The sequence below is a fragment of the Rattus norvegicus genome, chromosome 17, assembly GCF_036323735.1.
Source record: "Rattus norvegicus strain BN/NHsdMcwi chromosome 17, GRCr8, whole genome shotgun sequence".
Lineage (NCBI taxonomy): Eukaryota > Metazoa > Chordata > Mammalia > Rodentia > Muridae > Rattus > Rattus norvegicus.
In genome coordinates, this window is record NC_086035.1 from 35,765,752 (window position 1) to 35,789,549 (window position 23,798).

The following is a 23,798-nucleotide window of genomic DNA, read 5'->3' on the forward strand; positions in this document are numbered from 1 at the left end:
ATACACCAAGAAGCACACAAAATCCATTGCAACCTTACTGTTATGAAAAAATACTAGTTAACTTATAGAAAACAGAATGTCTGTCTGAACTTCATGTGGGGGTGGCGATGTATGGTGTGTGTGTGTGTGTGTGTGTGTGTGTGTGTGTGTGTGTGTGTTGTGACATGACTGGTAGGTGGGTGTATAGGGGGTTGAGGATGTGGTACGTAGTATGTTGTGTAGTGTGTGTGTCTTTGTGTGTGTGGTCTGTGTGTGTGGTATGTGGATATATGTGTGTTTAACATGACAAGTTTCTGCATTCATTTCCCAGACAAATTCTAGTATTATATTTATTGGCTTTTTCTTTAAAATGTAAATAAAAATCATAGTGCCAAGAATATTCAATAATACTAATACTAGTTTATAGCAACACATTTGATACTCTTAGATGCAGATGAACAAGATTTAGGTCTGCACTTTGAAGCTTTTTATGTAATAAAAACAACATAAAAAATGACAACTCCTTTATACTGTTTTGACAATGTTTTCCCCCACTTTGAATCATATGACCACAGGCTCTAGGAGCTTGGAAGAAAAAAATGAAATAAATTTTATGAGAGTTAGGTCACAAGGAAAACAAGCAAAGAATTCTACAATAATCTGTCACATTTCACACTGTCAGACTTACAGCTCCACCACGCATCTGGGGGGAGGGGTGACCTGTGGTGTTTCCACATGGAGTGCACAGAGTTAAGAGACTCCTACAGTTAATTCTCAAGTAGAGGTCCCTTGTAACAGAACCTGGGGAGAGAAAGGCGATCAACCACCATTAGGGACTAGGTTAGGGAGAGAATGGCATGCTTTCCTTTGTCTTCTAGAAACTATAGCTGCTCAACCGATATTAAACATTTTTGCAAAAGGCCAATCCCTAGATGGCAAAGGGAAAATATAAAAATCTTCACCTAAAAACTATATAGTCACATATTGTATACTATATCATGCATTAATTAATACAGTGGTAGACATATTATTTTACTAATGGCTGCATGGCTTTGGAAGAGTTAATGAACATTTATGCATATTTGTGTTTAATGAAATGTTCATACACACTGGAAGCCAGTCTCAAGGAAGGAATGTACAGCCCAGTCCTTGGGAATGCTATCTGAATGCCTTCTCTCAAAATCACTTCTTCACTGGAATGCTACTAGGAATTTTATCAAGTGGTAAAGAGTCATAGTCTCCCCGGAAAACACGCTTTCCAATTGCTTGCTGTGCATACACGTCTCTGTGACAGCTAAGCTAATTACAGAGCGAGGTCTGGAAAAGAAGGAGAAACTCCTGTCTCCATGCGCAATGACACTCTATTTCTTCTCTCATTCATCATGCAGGAGTATTGTTCTGAGGACTGGGATGGGAACAGAGATCATTAAGACGTGGCCTAGGGCTGGAAATCAAGCTCACTGGTAGAGCACTTCTCTCTTGCGTACAGGGGGCGAGGCTCTGGGTTTAATCCCAAGACTCAAAACAAAACAAAACAAAAACATGGCACACATGATAATTAATAATTCAAGAAAAAGTGAGAAAATACTACAAGAGAGAGCCAAGTGCTGCAGGAACAGAGAGGAAGTGACTGGCAAACTTAACCGCAGATGTCAAGGGGACTTGGATGTTGTGGAGAGATATCCTCAGGTAAGAGGACACTGGGTAGTTCAGGAGGAGGAACCAGACATGGTTGTGGAAGTGCAAATAGCATTTCCTCAGTCAAAAGAGCAAATTATTCTAATTGGCAGGGTCCTGTCAGCTTACATTGATAGACGGAAGTGTGGGATGGGACTGACAAACTGACCAATGACATTCCGGGATATCATGCTAAGAGTATTTATGGTTGGTCTATGAGAGTTAGCCCCACTTTCTATTCGATTCATGAGGAAATTAGGCATGGCTGAGTCCCAAATTGCAATGCATTTCCAGCCTCTGGTGCATCACCCTGCTTTTAATTTATCATGTAAACACAGAAGCAAAACTGTGAGGCTGGCCGATAGCTCAACTGTTGAAAGTGATTGCCTCATAACTGGGCAGACTAGTTTAGATCCCCAGAGCCCAGATAAAAATCTGAGCAGTGTTGTGTGCCTAGAATGACTATGCTAGGGAGGCAGAGACAGGAGGACCCCAAAAGCTTACAGCTAGAATGGCCTATGTGGAAAAGTTCCAAGACAAGGGAAGGCTGATATTCAAGATTATGCAAGCCTGCTCATGCATACACATATACCCAGTTTAATTTTCTTCAACATCGTATTTTTATTAATTCTCTGGGGGTTTCACACCATGCACCCCGATCATAGTCACTTCCCAGTCCTTCCATGTCTACTCTCCCCTATGACATCTCTCCCCAAAAAAGTAAAAATTAAAATTAAAAAGTCCGAGGTGTGTTATCTATACTCACTGGAGCATGGTCAAACTCTCAGTGGCCTGCCTGCCCCTTAAATAAAATTGAGTCCTTCCCCTCCCGCACCTTCACCAGATGCCACCGATTGTGGAGAGCTATATGAGCATCCACACCATACTTTTTAAGAGTTCTCTTTGGTGACTTCTTGTCTAGGTTGTTACTTTCTTAAGGGTGGTGGGGTAGGGTGGGTGTACTGGCTAGTTTTGTGTGTCACCTTGACACAAGCTGGAGTTATCAGTTGTGGAAATGCCTCCATGAGACCCAGCTGTAAGGCATTTTCTCAACGAGTGATCAAGGGGGGAGGACCCAGCCCATTGTGGGTGGTGCCGTCCCTGGGTTGGTGGTCTTGGGTTCTATAAGAAAGCAAGCTGAGCAAGCCAGGGGAAGCAAGCCAGTAAGAAACATCCCTCCATGGCCTCTGCATCAGCTCCTGCTTCCTGACCTGCTTGAGTTCCAGTCCTGACTTCCTTTGGTAATGAACAGCAGTGTGGAAGTGTAAGCTGAATAAACCCTTTCCTCCCCAACTTGCTTCTTGGTCATGATGTTTGTGCAGGAATAGAAACCTGACTAAGACAGTGGGGGTTATCACAGAAGCCTTCCATGTCTCTCCCAGTCAACTCACACAGTTTTACTTTTAAAATGCAGCCTGTAGTATTTGGTTTTTTTATTATATTTATTTAGTGTGTACGTGTGTCACGGAGGACAGCTTGCAGGAGTCAGTTCCCTTCTTCCACTGAGTCTGGAAGACCAAACCCATGTTCTGTATCTGCTGAAGCATCTCGCTGGCCTCTCGCAATGCTTTTCTCTATGGTCATGTGGGTTAAGAAGAGTTACACCAAAGCACCTGTAAGACTTAGTGGTGCTGTTGCTGGTTCTTTAAATCAACTAACTTGAAAACTTGCTCTGGAGCTCATACTGGAGCTGCAAGTGCATTAGAACAGGCCCTGAAGTTTGTATAGCTCAAGTCCCTGGAGTGGCCCTGGGTGCTCCAGCAACATAAAGGAAATCAAGCCTTCCATGTTCACGTGAGGGTAAAGAGGTCTGTGAATGTTGGATAATAATCTTGGTAGGTTAAAAGTGAAGATTCAATTTCAACCCTTGATTCTACATTATTTCATTCTGTTTTGGTGTTGGCAGTTAAACCCAGGACCTCCAAGACATACCATTGAGTCTATACTTTTCTGTTAATCCTGGCTGAAGCTTAAGTTAACCTTGGGAAACTCTGACAAGTTTCTACTTTATCATCTAAGCATTAGAATATTAATACTGCTTAGCAAGGTTGCCGGGATAGATTAGAGCTAAACTATAAATTAAAGTCCCTGTCTCAGTGTACCCAGGATGGTTACTAGTACAACTTTCTCTGTTGATTTCTAATCTGTGTTACGCTTTATTGTTTTCATTAGTTCGTTGAGAACTTCCACAATGTGCTTTGATTCCCCTCCGTTCCTCTGACTCTTCCCAGATCTACAACTATATTATTGGATAGGTTTTCTAGCGTGTGGAAACTTCAAATGTGTCCTATAGACTATAACCTTCTCAAGCTCTAAACAGTAAAACCGTAGCACTGTGCTGTACCTATGGACAACCTCAGCTCGGCTGACACTTCTCTCCATAGAAACAGCGTCATGTGTTTAATAATGGAATGGGGTTAAAGCAATCTACTGCACAGTAGTACAACTGGGTTTAAATAAATCTGTTTGCATCTAATTCTCCCCACTTTCTGACAGAATAAACAGTTTTATTACAAAATAATCAGCAAGTGGATTTTTTTTCCTAAGCATTTTCTCCATCTCCGTTGCCCAGGCCTCCAGAATCTCAATGACTCTTACGGACGTCTTAGCAGATTGTGTTGAATTTTAGGTGTAGTTGTTTCTGCATTCTTCACCTTTGGGGAAACTGATCTGATAGGAACAATAGAGTTTGACTTATGGCCTGTGGAGGGTTATAGAGACAAAAAAAACCAAAAAGCAGATAACTCGTCAAAGCAAACAGCATCTTTCGAGAAGTTATTGCTTCCTCTCCAGACAGGACCAGCTATTGTTCATTAAGACTGACAAACTCAGGGGAGGAGGATGCTATGTGTCTTTGTAAAATGGATGCTTTTGAAAGCATCTGCATGCCCTGAACATCCTGCCCCATCTCCATTCCCCAGTGATCTTCTCATTAGAGGCTTGAGACGAGTGAGTTAATGGGGTTCGTGATCCCCATTCTGATTTTCTTCCACACGGGTCTCCTGAGACTATTAATTTGTACATTCTATTTCAATAGAGACTTGAACATGAAAAATGTCAAGTTGTTACCCAGATGATTTTTGTCACTTATTAGAGACATCTCGGTGGTCAAGTCCCCCTTCACTTGCAAGGGTGGCACCTGACGAGTTCCGACTTCTCAGGGGATCCCCAGTGGAAATTCAAGGCTTGGGAATTTCTCCTTGCAAATCTCAACCCGATGGCAAAGAGCTACCTCAGCTGAGGCAAGTTTTATCCTGTCTCCTGTCTCACTGTAGATAGCAGTTAACAGTCCAATCTGTCTGGCTTTGTATCAGACATACAATGTCCCAAGTTGATTTTTAAGAAAAAAATTAGAGAGAGAGAGAGAGAGAGAGAGAGAGAGAGAGAGAGAGAGAGAGAGATTGGGGTGAACTGTTTCTTAATGGAGAGGGGTGAGAAACAGAATAAATAAGCTTGAAGCTTGCTGTACTGTATCCATTCTCAAAAGACAACTGGGATGGAAGGATAGAGAACCGACTGACCCCAGTCCTTGCTCTACTACCCCAGCAAGGGTAGCAATCACAAACTCAGTGGTGGCCGTGGGAATCTACATCAGAACTTAGATTAGAGACCTGGAGAATGATTCTGTTGACCAAGGCCTTCTCTATGGCTGCTCCTGAGACCTCTGCATGTCCTTGCTCAAGCACCCTCTCTCCTTTATACTTTCTGGAGTCCCCTCATGGCCTCTGGCCATTTGTTCAAGTATGTCCCCCTGGGTTGTCTTCTTTGTGACTCAAGTTGAAAGGTGGAAGAATGGGCACTTAGGCAAGGGTCTAAACTAGCTTGTTGCCATTAAAAAAACAAAATAAAAAACAAACAGAAAACAAAACACCCAACCAAACAACAAAACCTTGATATTTTTTTGACTGGGCAACATGACTCTCCTCTGAGTTTCAGACTCCATCAGGAGTGTAACTTGAAGATTCCTCTCTATTCAGGAAAGTTCTTTCTATTTGGGCTAACTGCTGTCTACTGGAGGGAAAGGTGGGAGGTGCCCAAACAGAAGAGATTTTGTAGATCTATTTGTTCAAAGGGAGCTTTCTTCCTCTGCTGTGCCCGGCTTCCCCATATTTCCTCATCCTTTGTGGTTTGAATGAACTATCAGCCACCGGCTTAGGTGTTTCGTCATTTGCCCTCAGCTGCTGGGCCTGTTTGGGGAGGATATGGAATGTTTGGGACGTAGGGGCCTGACTGGAGGAAGTGAGTCACATAGGTTTATAGCCAGGCCTGCTTGCTGTCTCATATCTCTGTCCCCACTACTCTCCGTTCCTTCCCACTCCCACACTCCGAGCCCCGACTCCCTCCAGCATTCCTCTCATTGATCCATATCCACCTGTGAACCAGAAATCCACCCATCCTCCCTCAAGGTGCTTCATCAGCTATTGGATCAGAGTAACAGAATTTGAAAAGTAACGGATACAAAACCTCAGTGAGGGCAGTCTCTCCCTGAGCTGCCCTTGCAGCGTCCTGCATCTGCACACTTCTCTCCACCACGCCAGAAAGCACAATGTTAGTTCTCTCCTCTTTTCTACACATGCTTACTGGCTGACACTTTGGCATAAGGGTCCTTCCTGACTGTGCAGATGCCTGTCCCTGTGTCTGACCTCCATGCTGGCTCAACTCAACTGCCCTGGCCTTTTTTGTCCTTTTTCCCTTTCTCCTCCTCTGGGCAGCTGCTGAGCTTTACAGCTTGCCTGCCCTGGGATTTTTCTTTTAAACTCTAATAAAATTGTCCTTGAGCTTCCCATTTTGACCATTCCTAAACTCATTTATTGAGGAGACTAAGATCCCCAGAAAGCTGTTGAATCTAGCTGAATGACTTCTCTCTGGGAAACATTTCTATACATCGGAAGACAGTTGCCTGGCCTTCCGTCAGCCATTCTCTCTTTTTACCTTTGACAGTCATAGGCATTATATGCATCCCAATTTTTTGTTGTTATTTTGTTTGTTTGTTTTTTGTTCTTTCCTTGTTTGTTTGTTTTTTAAATCTCAGTTAAAAAGAGTGGGAAATGGTCACAGTGCGCTTTGTGGTAGACTTTATGTCCCCTTCTGGACCTCATCTGGTCCTCCTCCATCTTTTCTACTCAGTGCCAGCCTCGTGCCTTGTCCCTGTCCCTCCACAGTGGCCAGCATGCTCCTGCCTATAGTCTTTAAGGATGTTTTCTGCTCTGTCTGGAAGGCTATTTTGCATATGTCTGCATTACTCCTCTACGGCTTTCATGTTTTCACTACATTCTGAAGGGAACCTCTCGCTGATCCCGCCCCCTCATGATGAACAAGTAACGTCTCACAGACTGCCTCCCTACACTCTTCCTCTCTTCTCGGCTTTATATTTTAACACTCATTACCATCTAATGTAGTGTTAGAATAAAGTAAACAGGCAAGCCTGGGGCTGTCTCACATTTGAGTGCAGATTTAGCAAGCTATATCCTAGCTTGGCATGTAGACAAACTAACACCTAAGTTAGTATTGGGGTTTTGTTTTGTTTTGTGTTTTAGCCAATCACAGACACCATATGATCAGGCATACCCTACAAACACACACACACACACACACACACACACACACACACACACACACACACACACAAGAGAGAGATAGGGAGAGATAGAGACAGAGACAGAGAGGCAGAGACAGAGACAGAGAGAGGGAGATGATAGCCATTCAGGTTGTTTTCCTACTCCAGAGCTGAGCTCTTGAGAAGACCCTTTTGACTTTTAGCTCCAGGCCCTAGCTCGACCAATATTTCCCTGTTCTTATTCTGTTATGTATAACTTATGAAAAGGCTTTTTCTTCGAGCAGTGTCTTAGTTAGGGTTTCTGTTGCTGCAATGAGACACCATGACTGAACAGCAAGTTGGGGAGGAAAGGGTTTATTTGGCATACACTTCCATATTGCTGTTCATCATTGAAGAAAGTCAAGACAGGAACTCAAACAGGGCAGGATCCTGGGGGCAGGAACTGATACAGAGGCCATGGCTTCTCCTGGCTTCCACTAGGCTTGCTCAGCCTGCATACTTGTAGAACCCAGGACCACCAGCCAAGGGATGGCCCCACTCATAATGGGCTGGACCTTCCACTATCAATCGCTAATTAAGAAAATGCCCTACAGCTAGATCTCATGGAGGCATTTTTCTCAACTGAGGCTCCTTTCCTTCTGGTGACTCTAACTTGTGTCAAGCTGACACACAAAACCATCCAGTACAAGTAGCTATGTTGGCAGAGTGCCTACAGGAGGCTCTGACTTTGATCCCGGTCGCCACATAAACTGAGTATGGTGGCACAGGCTTGTAATCTCAACCTGTGGAAGGTGGGAGCAGGAGATCAGAAGTTCAAGGTTATTCTCAGTCACATACCAAGATTGAGGTCAGCCTGGGCTACACAAGACTCCAAGTAACATGTTGGTTGAAACTACATCTTATCTGCTAGCTTTTTAAAAGCACAGGTCGAGGAGGACAGTGTTTCTTTATATCCTTTCTGTTTGAGCTTGTTTCTCCTATACCTCAAACACTGCATGGCAGCTGACAAGGGCTCACAGGAGCCTTTGGGAAACAATGAATGATGGCCAAGACATAGAGTGCGCCATTTACTGACATTCTCCACTGTCATCTGTTCATCTCCTGAGGGTCCTTGTGCCACATCTACTGATGATCAGACTATGGTTCAGGCTCTCTGTTAGTGTCCCCAGGACCTGGGTATCTTCTGGATCCTCTTGCTATTGAGCTGATCAGGGTATAATTAGTGCTCCTTGGTTCTCTGTAAGGTGTTCTGAGGCTCACCCTCTGTCGGGGTAGATGAGATCAGAATTAAAATCAAATAGGAATTCACAATAACTCTGGCCTCCCCTCAATCCTATGCACTTGCAGGGTGTCTCCCTCAATTTATTTCTATTCACATTCTTCTATGCTAGCATTGCCAAGACACTTGCTAGTACCTCTTGAGGAAGGTCTCACATCCACTGCCTGACCTGCTGCTCTCCTCTGGTTTGTGGGAAGTCTGTTTGTGAGGATTAAGGGAAGAAAGAAGCATGCTTGGTTTCCAGCCTGTTTAGTACTCAGAGCTGCTGCTGGGCTCAGGCCTACACTTTGTCAACTGCTGAATAGAGAGCTTGCAACATGTCTTTATTCCTCCATTCCCCACTTCCCTTCCAAGTGCTCATGGGAAATCACCCCTTGACCCCTCCTGTGCCCAACACAGAAGTCTATGGAAACAAATGCTGCGACTGTCTGGACATGTTGCCTTGTGCCAGAAGTTTCTAGTTTGTTCTTGCAGTTGACCTTGTAACTCATCTTCATCTGTCTACAAGGAGGACTGTAGTCTGTCCTTAACTCACTTACCTAGGGAACTGTAAGCAGGGACCAGAGCCTGCTGATGTTCTTGACTGGATAGTAGTGGCCTCTTCCTTAAGTCAAAGCTCACAGTTCTTCTAAATCAATGTTTCCTGGAAAAAGAAAGGGAAAGAAAGTCTCCTAAGGTTGCTGCTTTTAAGAATCTGTTTTTACTGGAAATGTGATTGTTTTGCTTATCAAATATCATTTAGCCTTGAGATTTGCAACCAACTTTTACCAAGAATTGAAAATGTTACAAAATTTTAAAGCTGCATGTTCAGCAATTTAATAAACAAGAGTGTCAACTTGTCATTAAAGCTCAGACGTGCACTAACCTTCAGTGGCTGACACAGATTCAACTTGGTCGTTTGTTCCTCTTGGAATAAGCACAGTGTCATTTGTCTTGAGAACAGAAACAAGCTTTGGCTAGGCCCATGACCAGTTTGGGAGCAAAGGAAATGCATTTTGAAAGGCAACGGGCATCGCCGATCAGGAACTTTTATTAGCAGCAGATGTGCGGCTGTGGTTTTCTGTACTAAACACACTGTTATTGAAACAAGTCAGATGACGGAGGACCAGAATATCTTTGTTTTTAGGAAAGAGAAACATGAGCAAACTGAATTCATAATCTTCTTCTGTAAGGGATTGCCCAATTTTGTTTGTTTTGACAAACTCTGAGGTACTTATGCATATGTTGAGTAGTGTACCCGGAAGCTGGGGCAGAGGTTTAGGAAGGAATTATTCTTTACTTAAAACCACTCTGCTAATGTCTATTATTTGTTTACAACTGCTTACTTTGAATAGATTTTTTTCCTCTTAGGGTTAATGACCCTAAACCCAAGCTATGTGCTTATGTTAGCATTGCTGTGACAAAAATACCTGGGAAAAGGATCTAAGGAGGGCAGGGATTATCTTGGCTTATAGCTTGAGTGTGCACAGTCTATCACAGTGGGAAAGCAATGGTGGCAGAAACAGGAGGTATATGGTTACACTGCATCCCTAGTCAGGAAACAGAGAGATAAATGCTAACGTTCAGCTCATGTATTCTTTTTTATTCAGCCCAGCCTCTAACCCATGAGTTGGTACCAACCACATTCAGGATGGTGAATTAATTAATCTTCCATTAATCCCCTGTAGAAATGCCTTTTAAGACATACCCAGAGATGTGTCCTTGGCCTTTCCAAATCTAGTCAAGATGAACCATCACAAGGCTGCATATCCCAAGATCATTTTTTTTTCCTTTAAGGACAGTGTGAGCCTTGAGGACAACTCTCTTCCTTGGGCTTGGTCAGCTACAGGGAGAATTTCAGACATTCTATATAATTCCCTTCTCTCTCTGACAGGCACTTTTGTTCCAAATCCTTTATGAAGATTCCTTTACTTATGGAAACTCCAGAGAAGTTTCTAGTGACTTTTGCAGTCATATAATATAGTCAGTACCCACCTGACAGCAGCTTTGAAAGAGGCAGGGGCATTGATTATTCTTAGTGGCTGTAAAGCATCAGGACTCAATTCTGCAGATGAGGAAACAGTATTAGCAAGGTGCTGCCAGGCTCCCACCTGATACTGCCCGTGTCACAGGGAGTCAACTCCGTAGTTTCTTAGTATTGTCTGACACAGACCTTTACCACTGTGAGTGGTTTACTTATGTCTGAAGTTTTCATGTTCACATCTTGTTCTTCTTTCCCATTCTAATTCTAATATAAAAACATAACGTATACTTGATATGCATCTCTTTTCATTGCTTAATTCCTAGGAGTGATTCAGTGCCTATCTTTCCCCTGAGCACCTGTGTTTTCAGGGCTTGTTTGAGTTGGTGTCTATGCATCTATTCTGTTGTGTCTTCTGCTATATGATGCTGTGATGTGTATGCATCCTACCATCCCGTGATTGACAGTCAGGCTATCTCTGACTCCCTAACATCATTAGGCCTGGCAGCAAGTCTGTCTGATAAATATTATCTCTTCAAATTTAGAGATAAGGAATTGAGATTTAGAGCAGTTAAAGAATTTGCCCCAGGTTCTATGGGCAGGAGAAAAGAAAGAAACCCAGGAAACACGGACTTGAAAGTGGATTAAATATTTGATATTCTACAGATTCTGGTTCACTCTTCTATTCTGTCTCCTCTCTTCACCTCTAACAGTGCCTCCAAGTTAAAAGTAGAGATTCCTGGGCAAGGTGACACAGCGCTGAAGAAGAGCACTTACTCAACAGCTGTGAGGACCTAGTGTGATGCCACTGCCTCTGAAGGGGAAAAACATTGAAATTCTTTGACTAAGGCTTCTGTTTATGGAAGAGTAGGTATACACAGAACAAAATGTCACCTAGCCAAATTCATGACATGATGGTATGTATCATTTGCAACAACACAGATGGAACAACTGGGTATTTCATTGACTGGAATAAACCAGGCAGAGAAAAGCAAAGGATGCATATACTTAGCAAAATGTGGAAGCTGAGAAAAGTGTCTTTCATTGAACAGAAAAGATCAGTGGCACTAGAGAAAGGGAAATAGGAGTAGGGAGGGGCTAGAGGAAGCCTGGCCAAAGGGTACCAAAATATGCTTATTAACAGCTAGGACAAAAACATGCTGGCACGAGGAAACTATGGTTCATTTTACACTTTATTTGCTTCTTTTTTATATTTAAGGCCACTAACCATTTATTACATATTTAGTAAGGAACTAGAAAAGTTCATTCCCAACATACCTGGACACGGCTAACATACACCTGTAATCTATCTAGCTCCTGAGAACCCAAGGTCACAGGAATACCATGAGTTTGAGAGTAGCCTCAGATACACAGTAAATTCAAGTCCATCTTGAGCTAGAGTGCACCTGTCTCAATTCTCCTAACGCACCAGAGAGACAGCACAGACATTACAAGCATGAAGACCTGAACTTGACCCCCAGAACCCATGGAAAATGTGGGATGTAATGGCCTACACTATAATTCTAATGCTGGGACAGTAGAGAGAGTAGAATCTCTGGGACATTCTGTCCAGCCAGGGTAACCTAACTGGTGAGTTTCCAAACAATGAGAATCTCTGTCTCAAAGGAAACGAACAGTGTGTGTTCCTGAGGATGACACCCAAGGTTGTTCTTCCAAATATGTGTGCACACTCAAACACACACATGTATGCATACATATGTGCACACCCTAAACACAAATGTACACATATGCATACAAGAATGCATCTCAAACATGGTAAATATTTGAGAAAGAAATGCTAATCTGACCATTACACATTAAATACATGTATTAAATGATCACAGTACTTCACATAAATATGTTCAATCAAATTAAATTAAAAAGGAAACATAATTAAATTCCACTGTAAACAAAACCACAGATTCTTTTCCATGATGTAATGATTATTTTCTAGTCAGAATCTAAACAGAGTGTCAACTTTACTGAGTATTTGTAACTTGTGATCCAATGAGCTCTTAGTCCCCTTTTAGTGCTGAGAGATTAGGTTCACTGTGTAGCTAGTGAGAGTTATCTCAGGGTAGTGTATCTGAGAAATCACATACAGCAGCTGTCCAAGGGGTTCTAACAACGTTGTCTCCAATAGGTGCATCAGCCCCATTTGGATTTGGATCAGCACCATCTGGGTCTAGAACATTAGGCTTTAAGCTCTATCCAGACTCCCTGAATCTAGAGTCCTGTGAATGACACAGATGCTCACTCAAGTCTGAGAGCTACAAGACTGTCCTCTATTATGAGGGATCCTGACTTTGGCATCAAGGCTGGTCCCCACAGCAACAACCAAGGCAATAGAGAACCCCGGCTCTTTCTGTGTTCCTCTCAGGTATGTTCAGCACAGAGCTTTTACCTTTGCAACAAGATGCACTACAGATAAATCTTCATTCCACCACAAATATAGGCAGATCCAGACTATATTGATCCAAAATTGAAAAACCTTTCTAGATACCCTTTACTTAAGATCCTGTGGTAATCAAGAGTGACACAGCCATGCCAAGGGGCAGCAGAAAACACACAGGCAAGTATGTGATAACTTTCGTACTCTCTGTCATTTTGTTTTTAATCAGTGTTTTGTAGTTATGACAAAATGCCTGAGACAGCCAATCTGTAAAGAGAAAAGATGCATTGATTTATGCTTAAATAAATTTAAACTTATTTTGGTTCACAGTTTTTGTTCCAGTTCTTGATTTGATTGACTCTCACCAAATGATATCAAAACCGCTCCTACGTATAATCTAGTCCTCTTTTGGGATCACCCCCAGTGAACTGGATCCACACGTGAAGACCGTTGACTACTCATTCACTCCTTCCCCAAAACAAGCTGAGACCACGAGCCTTTGAGGGGTGGGAAGCAATACTAGAAATGTAGCATCCTTATACACCGGAAGTGGGATAATTCTGAAACAGACTCAGGAAAGTGACGTCACACGATCTCGAGTCAGCTATTCTGCTGTTTGTACTTATAAGCTGAGATGGAAGAAACAAGAGGATAGTAGCTGGGTTCATCGTTCTTTTGGAGGCTGGCTTACCATAGCATGAGAGCTGGCGACGCTTTGTAGTCTGAACCTCAGCAAGAGATTGTTACTTCACTTATGCACACACTCCGCTGTCATTTGAATGTGCCACCCTCAGTTCCCTTTTGTGATCGGAGGTCAAGAAACACTGCATATTGACAGCTACTAAGACTAGCTTCTTCAAAGCTGAGGCTGTATTCTATCCAGTGAAAGCCATAGCTTGCCTTTGTTCCAGGCAGAGACAGACTAAGACAGGTTGGCTTATAGGACATTTTGTGTACACAGTCCCCCGGCCTAGCAGGGGCAGCTTTTATTTTTGTCTCTCAGTCTCCAATCTCTTGTGGTCTCCCCACCCCCAATATCCTTGCCTGTTGATTTACCCTCTTCCTCAGGGTTATTTTTCCCCCTACTTCCTTGAGTGCTTGGGAATAGGCTCTTGTGTAGAAAAAAAAAAAATGTGTATCTTTTCTTTAGATCTCCAAGGGCTGCATGGTAAATAAGAAAAGCCAAGGGGGTCTGGTCTTAAGCCTATTCATTCTTGTCAGTGAGGGGGCAAGTTTGCTCCTCACAACCTTCGAGGTAAGAAGGGCGGGTGGCTGCTCTTTTCCCCAGACCTTTCATGTTCTCGTGCACCAAGCGTGGGGTGTGCCTGTCAACACTACAGGTGGGTCCACAGCTAGCGCCAAGCGAGCAGCTGCACAGCCCTGGGACTTTGAGCTGTTAGCAGCTCCTGGCTTTGTACCCCTGCCAACTCACACACACCTGGGAGTTCAACAGCTGCCGGCCTACGGCCACCCCTTCCCACCATGTGACCTAATCTTCATTCCACCTGTTCCTCTTTGGGTGCAGCCAGGCCATCCCCACCTGGCCTAAAGACGGCCTGGGGAGGTTTGTTAGACCTCCCTCATTCGCGCCTGAAATAGCCAACTCCCATTAATTTCATGGCAAATTATGAGAGATTAAGGTTTACTATGGAGTAAAACCATACTTGACAATTAATCAGCTTGGTCATTTGGGGATCAAATTAAATTGGACCTGATGTCTCCTGGATGCTAAAATGAAATTGAAGTCTCTCTTCTCACATGGTATGGGCGACAGCTGGGAATACAAACTCAGTCTGTCCGCATTCTCCTCTTTGCATACAGATGCCAATTTATCATTTTAAAACAGAGCAAGGAAGGAAGGTGCAGGCTAACATTTGGGTTTCTAGTGTGACTGTAGGGCTTCTGTTTGACTCAAGAGACACTAATTTTGCTCTTTGTAAGTCTTAGAATCCTCTCAGGAGCAGGGGATTAAAAACTCTACACCAGACCAGATCTCCATTCTTTTCTATTAAGATTTGAGTTATACAAAGAAGTGGGCTTCTGTGTGCATGTGTTTAGTGTGGAGTATGCAAGTATATCATATATGTGGGGTGCACTTGTGCCTGTGTGCCTGGGTGGAGGTCAGAGGTCAATGCTGGATGTCTTCCTCTATCTCTTTGCACCTTACTTTTCATTCTGAGACAATGCCAGTCACCAAATCCATAGTTCTCTGTTCCAGCTAGATGCCTGGCTGCTGAGATCCACAGAATCGTTTCTTTCTACCTCTCCAGTGCCTGAATAATGGGTATATGCTGCCACTCCTAGCTTTTCTGTTCATTCTGGGGATCCAAATTTAGGCCTTGAGCTTGCACACCGAGTCATGTCCCCAGGCCATTGTGACATTTCCATGCATATCACTGTACTTTAATCTCATCTATCCTCTCCTACTCCTTCCTCCCATCTCTGGTCTCGACATCCCCCTCTTGCCAGTACCCTCTCTCCTCCTTAACAGTGCCCCGATCCTATGTCACAGGATCCAGTAAAGAAAATAGGCAAGTCATTAGTGTAAACAATAGTTAATTCTGACTGGACCTTAATAAGTTTGTAGAACATGTGATGGTTAGCTTTAATGGTCAGCTTAACACGATCTACAATCACTTGAGAAAGGAGTCTCAATGAGAGATTGTCTAGATCAGGTTGACCTGTAGGCATGAATGATTACCATGATTATGTTAATTGAAGTTGGAAACCCACCCACTATGGGTGGCACCATTCCCTAGGCAGGGCATCTTGGATTATATTAAAAAAACAAAACAAAACAAAACAAAACAAAAAACCACTAACTCGCTTGCATTAATTTATTGTTCTTTGCTCTTGACTGTGGATATGTTATTAGCTGCTTCATGTTCCTGTTGCCATAACAGACTATAGCCCAATGAACCCTTTCTCCCTTAAGTTGCTTTTATTGGGGATCTTTTGTCTCAGCAACAGGAAACGGAACTAAGAGGAGGAAGCATCTGAGTGGCAGTATTGTACTTTCTCTGTTGGGATAGGCACTATGGAGTAACTACAGTAGGATACTGCCTCTAACTGTGCTAGGCATTGTTTTGCCCTATGTCTGAGCCAAACATTCTGGGCATGAATAGAGTCCAAGGCTGAAGATGGCAGTCACCATTGGAAACTGCCAACAGACATAAATAACTCTGATGGGTACAGCTTTTCTCAGGGAAGTAATAAAAGCAGTCTGGTGGTTAATGGCAATATGCAGGAAAACCCTTTTCTGGCTCTGTCATGGCCTTGTGACTTTGGATATGAAATACAATCACAAGTCCACTGACTTTTCAAATGTAGCTTCTTACAGTGGTGTTCCTCCATTAATAAGTGCTAAGCACTCAGCATGTGCTTGGTGGGATTCAGTGACACTTCTCTGAGTCACAACACTGCAAAAATGTTGAAAAATAGGGAGGAGAAAAAAAGGTAAATGTTCTATAGAACCACAACTCTCATTTCAAAAGGGCATCGGTTGTAAATATCGCTGGACTGAACAGCAACTTTTTGTGCAGTTTAAATTTTGACAATTCTAATAGCACTTGATTAGAAAATGTCCCCTCTGAGTAGAGAGAGAGCCACCGGTGCTCTCACTTGTCATTTGCTTTTTAGAAGTTCAAGGGATTGCATTACTTTAGCTCTTTGCATTTCTCTCAGGCCATAGGGTTGCTCTTTACCAATGAAATGGGAGGAAAATTGAATTTCCTATCTGACTCAAGCATCTAATCACTCCAGTTCAGCTGGACCTCTTTCTCCTCTTGCCTCAGCACCATAAAAAAGCCTGTCTTAAGGAGGCTGAGCCATCCCGAGGGGAAGCCTCTCTGGAAAGTCAAAGGGGTCTGAAGTGGTCTTTGCATGAAGAATGAGAATGGATGTTTGGTTGCTCTAAAAGCTACTGGCTATGTGGTAAAAACCTTTTAAGACAGAGAAAAATCTTCTAAAGAACCCTTAATCCCCCAAAGAATTTATAATCAGTCTCAAAGCAAACAGTGAATCATTTTTTAAAAAAGTTATCTACCTCCACATTTTAAAGACCTATTTCATGCATGTAAGCATTTTGCTTGCATGTGGGCACACCTGTTGCTTACAGAGGCTCTGGCATAGGATCTCAACAATAATGGACTTTTGGTTGCTCTTAAAGCTATTAGGATGTGGAGGTGGTTGTTACTGCAGAATAATGTAGCCTGTCCCAAATGATGGGTTACTGAGCATTCTCACTGACCACGAGGAAATATGTGATGTGTCTGTGACTGGAGAGAATCAAGGCATCGTGTTCCGGGTGAACTGACACAACAGCCACCTCAAGGTGTTCAGTGCATGCTCAGGCACCGTATGTTCACTTCATACAAAAGATCTTATTGGTTATGTGACACACTTTTCACATTTCACAAGAGATTCATAGCGTTCAAGTGACTTACCCAGTGTCTTAGTCACGGTTTCTATTCCTGCACAAAACATCATGACCAAGAAGCAAGTTGGAAAGGAAAGGGTTTATTGAGCTTATGTTTCCACATTGCTGTTCATCACCAACGGAAGTCAGGACTGGAACTCAAGCAGGTCAGGGAGCAGGAGCTGATGCAGAGGCCATGGAGGGATGTTACTTACTGGATTGCTTCCCCTGGCTTGCTCAACTTGCTTTCTTATAGAACCCAGGATTACCAGCCCAGGGACGGCACCACCCACAATGGGCTGGGTCCTCCCACCTTGATCACTCCTTGAGAAAATGCCTTACAGCTGCATCTCATGGAGGCATTTCCTCAAGGGAGGCTCCTTCCTCCGTGATAACTCCAGCTTGTGTCAAGTTGACACACAAAACCAGCCAGTACACCCAGCATCACATATAAGTAGACCTCATGCTACCAAATCCCAAGGGTCTTCTTTAAAGTAATTGCCTCCCAGGAAGCTGATCTAGAATATTCCTTTGCTGATACAAGTTAACATATACTCACATGAGGCCCAAGTCAGTATTTGGCACTCCTTCATTTAAGTATTTCTAACCACAATCAGGACTGGGTTCTAAATCAATCCAGAATCTCTTCAGTGTCAAAGAAGCCATCATAAGGACGGAGAGGGAACGATTAGCCCCATTGTGCAGGAAAAATAATCCAGACACTGGGTCAGCAGAGATGTAGGAAAGTGCAAAACATGGGCAAGATTTCTTTTTCATTTATTTTTGTTTGAGGGTCCCGTGTGGCTTCATCCGGTTTAAAACTCACTAGTGGAAACTAACTGTCAACTCCTGATCTTTTTTCCCTCTGTCTAAGCACTGGGGTGGGCATGGCCACCATTCCTGGTTTATATAGTGCTGAGACTTGAATCCATAGCCTTGTGTCTACTAGGCCAGAACTCTCCCAACTAAGCTTCATGCCCAAGGCAAGGATCTATATAAAATGCAATGCATTGTTTGTTTGTCGATCTGATTGGATCAGAAACACCTTGGGCATTTCTGAGGTACACCTTTTGCTGTGCGTCTATGAGATGCTTCCCAAGAGGATAATGGGACAAGACCTACCCTGAACATGGGTGGCACCCACATTCTTGTTCCCTGTGGCAGTGTGCTTAATACTTAGGCAAACCACAGAAACAAAGCAGTTGTCTATCTTCAATAATGAAAAATTGGGGAGTTTGCTTTAAAGAATTACTTGGTGTGGGGGAGCTGAAGACATGGCTCAGTGGGTAAGGGTACTGGATGGCGCTGCAGAGCACCCAGGTTTGGTTCCAAGCACCCATATTAGTCACCCAGTTAGTCACTCCTAACTCCTAACTGCCAGTTCCAGAGGATCCTATGCCAGAGCCTCTTCGAGCTTGCACTATACAAGCAAAGCACATACATGAAGAAAATACCATAAATCTTTTTTAAATGCTGAGTTAGATTTTAAAATGATCCATTGTTTGAGAGTGATTATAAACTCTTTGGGGGATTGAGGGTTGTTGGGAAGATGTTTGTCTGTTTCTAAAGGATAGGTTTTTACAACATAACTAGGCCAGGCTAACCTTAAACTCGTGGCGGTTCTCCTGTCTCAGCTTCCCCTGTGGTAGGATTACAAAAGCGAGCCATCACAGCCGGCTCCACACTTCTTCAAAACGAACACAAGTTAGCAGAGATGCTGGAGCTGCTGTACAAACAGCTCCTAATCAGGACCATGTGGGAGCATGTGTGTGGCCTGTTGTCCCCTCATCTAGGATATTTCACTGTACATTTTTCCTACCTTCAAGAGACATTCTTCAAGAAAACCACAGCACAGCCATCAAAGTCAGAAAACTAACACTGGGCACATTGCTGTCTTCAAACCTTCAGGGGAGGGGAATTAAAATTCCACCAGTGGTCTCAGAAATGGATGTACAGCAAAAGGAGACAGTCCCCAGAATCTCACATCCCTTCCAAAGGAAACTAGCATAAGGCTACAGGAGGGAAGACTAAGCCATTCTGAGTCAAGGCATCACCATTCCCAATACCTTTCTTCTGAGTAAACGGTGGCTCAGCCTTACTGGGTAAGCCTGCGTGAGCAGAGCTGAGCAAAAGTGACTTCTGCGTGCCTTCCGCATTTGGCTAGGCATCACAGGTGGGACTAACCCTCAAGGGCTGCTGTTCAGCTTATGCCTTTCAGTGATGGGGTAGCTTCATTTCCCACCACCCCTCAGGTGATATTTTGGTTCATTTCCCAAGTCAGGGTCCACCAACCACAGTTACTCATCTCTCCTCCTCTGTGACCTAAGTATTTGGAGGTGTAATCCCTTGAGGACTCAGATTTCTCATGCTGTTTATTCTTTGTGTAAAGATTTATACCCCCTGCATTATTGGTTGGGTTAAACTATGAAATAATATATCACAATGCTCCAACTGCTGTGGCTTTGGCCAGGTGCAAGCAATTCAGGCTGGCTTCTCTGCTCATTCCATGACCCTAGCATTGCATAATCTTTCCTTAGTCTCCTGTACACATAGGCTTTCTGGAATGGTCCCCAAAGAAGCTGAACAGAACCTTAGAGAAAACTAAACTCAACTATCTCATTTTATTTAGCAACTATTTAGCTTCTGGAAGACAAAGTCTTACACTGTAATCCAGGCTAACCTGGGACTCATTATATAGCCCAGATTAGCTTCAAATTTAACAAGAGTCCTTCTGCCTCACTCTCCTGAGAATCAGAATGACAGACATAGCTTTACTATGTCTGGTTGAAGAATGTCATTTCCAAGGATAATTTTGCTTGGTAAGAGAAATTGGGTTTGTTTATTTGTTTAGTATTTGTTTAGTATGTGAACATGCACATGTGTTCCCTGTCCCATTCAGTGTGTTCATCCCTCTTTCTGCTGGTTTACTGACATGTAGAAAATATAACTTAATAACTACTGAGTCTTTCTGTTTTAATTTCTTCAGTGACCACATACACCAGCATACAATGTGTACCTACAAACACAAGAACATACATGTACAAACATCACATATGTGTGCAACAACAGCAACAATAAGTGGGAACAGGTGCCCCTGGGAGCCAGTCTCTGGTTGTTTCCTTGAGTTTAGGCACTGGTCCTACCATTCCAGGCAGGCGCTACATCTGTACTTGATAAAAGGAGAAAGCAGTACAGCCAGCCAGACCAGCCATCTTTGGTCACGTGAATCCACAGCCTTGCCTCCCGTCAACCTCGGTAGCTAACGATGAGTACTTTTAACTTTCTTGTCCTGGGGACATGAAGATTTAATGTTCCTAGCACCTGTAGTAGGGGCAGGTAAGAAAAAGCAGTTAGGAACCAGGGTCAGGATATTCTGTGGTTGCCTGCCACAGATAAATCAACGGATAGTCCTTTCATTAGGCCGTATGAAAACCTTCCTGAAGGCTCAGGCCATGCTATTCACATTGCTGAATCTGGAGAACTTTGAGAAGAGAAACACCCTCCTGTCATCTTAGAGGTATAGAGACTTGGTTGCCTCTGAAGCCTGAAGACTATTCAGTAATTTTGTAGGTATATGATTATTTGATTCACTAATTAATTCAAAGCTCTCCATTCTTGATCTCTCAAAGCACCATACAGTACAATAAAAATATAGGACAGAGCCAGTGAGTTGGCTCAGCAGGGAAGGGTGCTTGCTGGTAAGCTTGCTGACAACCTGAGTTTGATCCCTGGGACCCATGTGGTAGAGAGAACAAGTGTCCATAACTTATCCTCTGATACCTACATATGTGCTAGGGCATGTACATTCACACAATGCAGACACACACACACACACACACACACACACACACACGCATGCATACACACATACACATACACATGCACATACATACGCAAACATATACACACGCACGAACACACACATACACACACACACACATGTACATACTCATACACACACATGTACACACAAATACACACACATACACACAGGCACACACATACACATGCAGACAAACATGCAGACACACATACATAGGAGAATCACTGGCCATGGCCAATCCCAGTCTTCATGAGAAAACTTTGTCTTCTTTGTCTCCCCAGTTCTAGGAAGAATGTTATGCATATTATTCACAATTGGTTAGGTAGGTCGAGAAAAAAGATTCAGTAAATAAGGTAGAAGCAAAATATCAGTAACTGAGTGTTGGTTCACTTTACCAAACCCATTTGGATCATCTATCTTTAAATTAATCTGAGATCCTACTAGGTTGATGTGAAAGAATCACTGGGATGGGTTGTGGGCATTTCACAATACAGCCACAAATCGTCCCTAGACAGAATATGCTACCAGATTTTAGGTTGTGCTTATTTTTATAAACTCATTCACGAAGCACTTGCAAGTGTGTGGTGACAATCTGGTTTACTTCTGCCTCCCACTGCAACATGCACTTCCTACACCAGGATCCACAATGGCAGTGACTCATTCTGATCCCAGACAAACCTCCATGTCCCAGGTAGTAGGAGGGAGACCGTGCGCATGGTGAACTTACAAAAGGCGTGCAATGCTGTGCACCAGTGACCTGAGCTACATAACCCCTCCAAGGTCCAGGTCACGGATATGTTAACTAGCGCATAGTAGAATGACAGAGGAGAGGCCCCTTCCTATACCATACCTAAAGCCAATCTAAGGACACCTTCCTCCACTGCAGTCCTTTATGTGACCCAGGACTTGTTTCTTAATACAAATAATTTCTTTCACACATATTTTCAAAATTCTTTTAGGGCTGGAGAGATGGCTCAACAGTTAAGAGAACTGTCTGCTCTTCTAGAAGGCCCACTTTCAATCCCCGGCACCCACAGGGCAGCTCACACCTGTCTGTAACTCCAGCTTCAGGGCTCCTGACACCTTCGCACAATCATACATGCAGGTAAAACGCCAATAGACATACGTTAAGTAAAAATAAATTACATTTTAAAAGTCCTTTTAAATTTTTAAAATTACATTTATTATTATATATTTACTTAGTGTGAGTATGTGTCTGTGTGTGTATGAGAGAGAAAGCATGTGTTATGACATCCATGTGTTGTGTATGTATATATATATATATATATATATATATGTGTGTGTGTGTATGTATGACAATTTATAGGAGTCAGTTGTCTCCTTCTGTCACATGACTCTACTGATCAAACTTCACTGTCCAGCTTTTCCCACCATCTTGCTGGTCCATTTTTGTTTTTATTTGGTCTGGGCTTTCCTTGTTTGTTTGTTTGTTTGTTTGTTTGTTTGTTTTTCAAGACAGGATTTCTCTGAGTATCCCTGCTGTCCTAGAACTCACTCTATAGAAGACCGGCCTTGAACTCAAGAGTTCTGCCTGCTTCTGCCTCCTGAGTGCTGAGATTAATGGCAAGGGGCACCATCACCCAGCTGCTGCCCCCACCTACCCCCATATCTCTTTTTTCTTGTTTTTGTTCTTTCTTGATTTTTTCTGATTTTTTTAAAATTTATATTATTTATTTAATGTACATGAGTACACTGTAGCTGTCTTAAGACACACCAGAAGAGGGCATCGGATCCCATTACTGATGGTTGTGAGCCAGCATGTGGTTGCTGGGGATTGAACTCATGACCTTTGGGAGAGTAGCCAGTGCTCTTAACCGCTGAGCCATCTAGATCACATTTATTTATTTGTTGCGGGGGCAGGGGTAACGTGTGTCACAACATGAAAGCAGAGGCAGAGGAAACTGGCAGAACTTCCTAGAACTGGTTCTCTCCTTCCACCATGTGACTTCTGGAGATGGGAGCCAGGCCATCAGGGTTAATGGCAACACGTCTACCTGCTGAGCCATCCCCCAGTCTCTATTTTATTTTATTTTATTTTATTTTTCCACATTGCACTTCTGGATTCGAGGAGGGAAACATGATAGCATCTGTTGTTTCGGTGGAGTTTTTAGCAGCTAGCAACTCCTCTCAGCCCACCCAGGCTCTGTGTCACACACCATCAATAGTCCTTAGCCCATTTCCAACAGACTTTTACTGAGCATCTACTTAGGAGCTGGTGTTCTACATATTGGAATATTGGAAATAAGTCTGCACTATGGTGAAACGTCCCCACATTACAAGGTAGCTGCTACAGTTATATACATGTTTTGTGTGCCTTGTTGTGTGTGTGTGGTGTGGTGTGTGTGTGTGTGTGTGTGTGTGTGTGTGTATGTGTGTATGTGTGTGGTGTGTGTGTGGTGTGGTGTGTGTGTGCGTGCGTGAGAGAGAGAGAGAGAGAGAGAGAGAGAGAGAGAGAGAGAATGTGTGTGAATACCTGGATACAGTGCATTTGGAGGCCAGAGGTCAAAATTGGATGCCATTGCTTAGGCACTGTCTGTCTGCCTCTTTTTTTTTTTTTAAAAGACAAGGTCTCTTGTTGATCTTGAACTTGCTAAGTAGGTTACAGTGTGGTGAGAATACCCCGATCTCTGCCGGAGTTGTGAGATTACAGACATATTCTACCATGCCCAGCTTTTTCACATGGATTCTGAGAA

General features: G+C 43.2%; 1 long non-coding RNA gene across 9 annotated transcripts in view; it reads right to left on the bottom strand.

The window, feature by feature from the left end:
* Nucleotides 1-302: 302 nt before the first annotated feature.
* The window catches only part of LOC100909866 (uncharacterized), a 37,251-nt gene continuing 13,755 nt past the window's right edge, over nucleotides 303-23,798 (bottom strand). For 7 of the 9 annotated variants that reach the window (XR_005495826.2, XR_001841923.3, XR_010059157.1 and 4 more), the window contains 2 exons: nucleotides 9,032-9,135; nucleotides 303-8,476 (listed from right to left, as the gene is read on the bottom strand). This is a non-coding gene — a long non-coding RNA (uncharacterized LOC100909866). Of the gene's footprint in view, nucleotides 8,477-9,031; nucleotides 9,136-20,217; nucleotides 20,583-23,798 lie in introns of those variants that run through there. The other 2 variants (XR_010059158.1, XR_010059152.1) reach the window with 1 other exon arrangement.